The sequence below is a fragment of the Octopus sinensis genome, linkage group LG5, assembly GCF_006345805.1.
Source record: "Octopus sinensis linkage group LG5, ASM634580v1, whole genome shotgun sequence".
Classification (NCBI taxonomy): domain Eukaryota; kingdom Metazoa; phylum Mollusca; class Cephalopoda; order Octopoda; family Octopodidae; genus Octopus; species Octopus sinensis.
This window is the reverse complement of record NC_043001.1, coordinates 91,866,998-91,871,883: the sequence shown is the minus strand read 5'-3', so window position 1 is coordinate 91,871,883 and position 4,886 is coordinate 91,866,998.

Genomic DNA, 4,886 nt, shown 5'->3' with positions numbered 1-4,886 from the left:
CGTATTACTCCGTCTTTCTTTTAAATAGTTCATCACATACGCACACACACACATACACACACACTCTCTCCCCTTCTTTCTCTCTCTCTTTTCTTAAATAGCTGTAATCAATTCATTCTCTCGTCATTTTAATCTTCTGTCTATCCGTCCTCGCATTTGAAAAAGTAGTTTTTCCCTCTGCATTTGCGTTTCCGCTTTTTCTCTCATTCTCTCTTATTTTCCCCCGTCACTTTTTGCCATTACACACACACACACACACACACACACACACACACACACACTACGTATAGTTTTTCTATAATTACCCACTCATTTATTCTGTATCTATCTAAATAGGGGTCTGGTTATTCATTCTCTTCTGGTCTCCCTCTCTCTCTCTCTCAATTGCATTTTCTTTTCTCCATAACTTCAAAATGTTTTAAACTTTCCAAAACTAACCCCTTCCTTTCTCCGCTTTTCACGCCATATCCATAACCGCTCTATTTCCCCCATCTATCTATCTATCTATCTATCTATCTATCTATCTATCTATCTATCTATCTATCTATCCATTCAGCTGTCCGCCTGTGTATCCATCTATTCATTCGTCTCTCTCCATCTAGTTATTTATTCATATATCTATCTTTGTGCCTATCTATCGATATAGCTCTCCATCAAGTTATCCATGTATCTATCTATCTATCTATCCATCCATCCATCCATCCATCCATGTATTTATTCATCTTTGTGCCTATCTATATAGCTCTCCATCAAGTTATCCATGTATCTGAATATTTCTCTATCTATTCATCTATCTATCCATCTATCTATGTATTTATTTATCCTTGTGTCCATCTATCTATCTATCTATCTATCTATCTATCTATCTATCTATCTATCTATCTATCTATCTTCTATCTATCTATCTATCCTTTATTTATTTTTCTTTCTCTTACCTCCCTTTTCCTATGCCGTGTCAAATATTTCGGACTCTCAAACTCAGCCCGCTTTCCTCTCTCTCTCTCTCTCTTACACACACACCCTCTCTCTTTTCTTCTCTTTCTTTATCTGTCTTGCCCCCTTCTCCCACTCTTTTTCTCTCCCTACTATTTCTCTTTCTAACACACACGCATACAATCATCTCTCTCTCTCTATATACATCTTTACACTTCCCTGCAACATGTGTCTGTATATTCCCTCTTTCTCTACTTAAAGTATTGTTAGCGTGAACTTTCCACTGACGCTTGTATTTTTATTATTTTATTTCAATGTTGTTTGTTTCTACCCAATTTTTTTCTCTATTCGTTTCTTTCTAACACTTCAATTTCTCTCTTTCTTCTGCCTTTTTTTTTCTCTCGCTCTGTTCCCCAAATCATATTTCTTTCTTAAAATGTGTCTGACTGTCTATCTGTCTGTCCCTGCGTATGTCCATGATGCTAGATAGACGTATAAGGTGGCGAGCTGGCAGAAACGTTAGCACGCCGGGCGAAATGCTTTGCGGTATTTCGTCCGCCGCTGCGTTCTGAGTTCAAATTCCGCCGAGGTCGACTTTGCCTTTCATCCTTTCGGGGTCGATTAAACAAGCACCAGTTACGCACTGGGGTCGATATAATCGACTTAATCCGTTTGTCTGTCCTTGTTTGTCCCTTCTATGTTTAGCACCTTGTGGGTAGTGAAGAAATAGGTATTTCGTCTGTCTTTACGTTCTGAGTTCAAATTCCTCCGATGTCGACTTTGCCCTTCATCCTTTCAGGGTCGATTAAATAAGTACCAGTTACGCACTGGGGTCGATATAATCGACTTAATCCCTTTGTCCTTGTTTGTCCCCTCTATGTTTATCCCTTTGTGGGCAATAAAGAAATAAGATAGAGAGAGAGAGAGAGAATTTTGGTATAAGGCCACCAATTTCAGGGGAGGAGCAAGCTGATTACATTGGACCCCAGTGCTCAACTGTTACTTATTTTATCGACTCCGAGAGGATGAAAAGCAAAGTCAACCTTGGCGGAATTTGATCTTAGTTTCATAAAGACAGACGAAATACTGCTAATCATTTTGCCCAGCGTTCTAACGATTCTGCCAGCTCGCCGCCTTTATACATACACTAGCAGTATCGCCCGGCGTTGCTCAGGTTTGTAAGGGAAATAACTATAAAGCATTTTTAGAGAGTTATAGCCAAAAAATGGAAAAAAATATGGTAAATTTTTTTTGAGAGTTAAAAAAGGATGGAGTTGCGTCCCCTAGACAGTTTGTGGTTCGTGTTTCTGATTCTCGACCCCATGTCGAATTTATCGATTTTTTTCAGAACTGGGGGAACTTTTCAAAATTTTGGCTGCGTTAGTTTTGAATTATGACATTGGGCTATGTGTGTGTCAAGTTTCATCAGAATCGGTTGAAAGCCGTGGTCAGGGTGAGGGTACAAGCAAACAGACACACAGAAACACGCACAGACAAACTGCCGTTTATATATAGAGAGATATTGAGAGAGAGAGAGTGTATAAATATTACGCAGGCGCAGGTGTAACTGTGTGGTAAGTAGCTTGCTTACCAACCACATGGTTCCGGGTTCGGTCCCACTGCGTGACACTTTGGGCAAGTGTCTTCTACTATAGCCTCGGGCCGACCAAAGCCTTGTGAGTGGATTTGGTAGACGGAAACTGAAAGAAGTCCGTCGTGTGTGTGTGTGTGTGTGTGTTGTGTGTGTGTGTGTGTATGTCACACAGCCATCGCTTGACAACCAATGTTGGTGTGTTTACGTCCCCGTAACTTAGCGGTTCGGCAAAAAAGAGAACCGATAGAATAAGTACTAGACTTACAAAGAATAAGTCCTGGGGTCGTTTTGTTCGACTAAAGGCGGTGCTCCAGCATGGTCGCAGTCAAATGATTGAAACAAATAAGAGAATATATGTAATGCATTCCATTACATGTGTATGTCTTTGGGTATTTGTATTTATTAGCGATTATGTGTGTGTGTGTGTGTGTGTGTGTGTGTGTGTGTGTGTGTGGAGGCACAATGGCCCAGTGGTTAGGGTAACGGACTCGCGGTTTCGATTCCCAGACCGGGCGTTGTGTGTGTTTATTGAGCGAAAACACCTAAAAGCTCCACGATGCTCCGGCAGGGTGTGGTGGCGACCCCTGTTGTACTGTTTCGCCACAACTTTCTCTCGCTCTATCTTCCCGTTTCTTGAGCAACTCTGCGATGGACTGGCGTCCCGTCCAGCTGGGGGGATCAAATACGCCACAGAAACTGGGAAACCGGGCCCATGAGCCTGGCTAGGCTTGATAAGGGCGACGTTTATCGTTTTGTGTGTGTGTGTGTGTGTAGTGAAACAGATAGGTAGATTGATAACGATAGACTGTAACATACATATACGCAAACAATATACCAGATGCGCGCACGCACATGTGAGTGTGCGTAGTAATTATACTGTTAAATATTTCATAGTTGCAATGGAAGCTAATTTCTATGCAAAACCGAATAACGGGAGAACCCCAAAAAATAGTGGGAGAGGGGCTGGGGCGGATCAGATTCAGGGCTGATCCCAGGGATTTTTCGAAGGAAGGGCACAAGGTCAGAAGGGAATTCCAGGAGAAAAGGGCGTTATGACATTATTTAGAAGGGCGCACTTCTTTTCTTGAAGAGGGGCACGGGCGCCTTGGCCTCCCCCTCCACATCTTGGGTCCGCCCCTGATATTTAAGCCAATAATGTATACCGTGCTTTTATAAATATAGAAACGTGTGACTTTGAAATAAGTTCTGGGGTCGATTTACGAAGCCTTTCAAGGTAGTGCTGCAGCATGGCCGCAGTCCAGTGACTGAAGCACGTAAAAGAGCAATTAGGAAAAAAGCTACTTATGCATATTCGTGTATGTGTGCGTGCAGGTGTGTGTGTGTGTGTGTGTGTGTGTGCGTGTGTGTGTGCGTGTGTGTGTGGAGTTTTGAGCCCCGCCTTGAAGGGTTTAATGGAGCAAATCAGCCCCAATTCATACTTTTTAAGTCCAGTACTTCTTCTATCGACTACCATTGCCCAACCGATATATAATGGGGCCGTAAACAAAGCAACACTGGTTGTCAAGTAGTGGTGGGGAACAAACAGCACAAACACCCACCCACCTCCACACACACACACATATATACACAGACAACGGGCTTCTTCCAGATTTTATTTACTAAAATCACACCAGAGGGCGTTGTATCTGCTACGATGTATGGTTATATATTCAAGTGCGTATATACATACACACATCTACACACACACACACACACTATCACTGGGTACATTGTGTTTATGGGAGTCACATGTTCTTATAAGTTTATGGTCACGTGGTATATTCCCCCATCCCCCAGCGGGACTGTAAGGAGAATCGTGAAGGTGTGGTGGTCTTTATATAGATACAGCGTAGGGCGGAAACCTGACGTCGTGTGGGAACTATCGACCTACAGTTTGCTACGTGAAAAGAAACAAAAAATTGAAACCAGCATTAAAAGCTGTATCTTACTATCCATCTATGTATTTTACTTAATATGTATTTCTTTATTGCCCACAAGGGGCTAAACATAGAGGGGAGAAACAAAGACAGACAAAGGGATTAAGTCAACTACATCGACCCCAGTGCGTAACTGGTACTTTATTTATTGACCCCGAAAGGATGAAAGGCAAAGTCGACCTCGGCGGAATTTGAACTCAGAAGTAGCGACAGACGAAATACTGCCGAGCATTTCGTCCGGCGTGCTAACGTTTCTGCCAGCTCGCCACCTTTTACTTAATATATATTTCTTTGCTACTCACAAGGGGCTAAACACAGAGGAGACAAACAAGGACAGACAAACGGATTAAGTCGATTATATCGACCTCAGTGCGTAACTGGTACTTGATTTATCGACCCCGGAAGGATGAACGGCAAAGTCG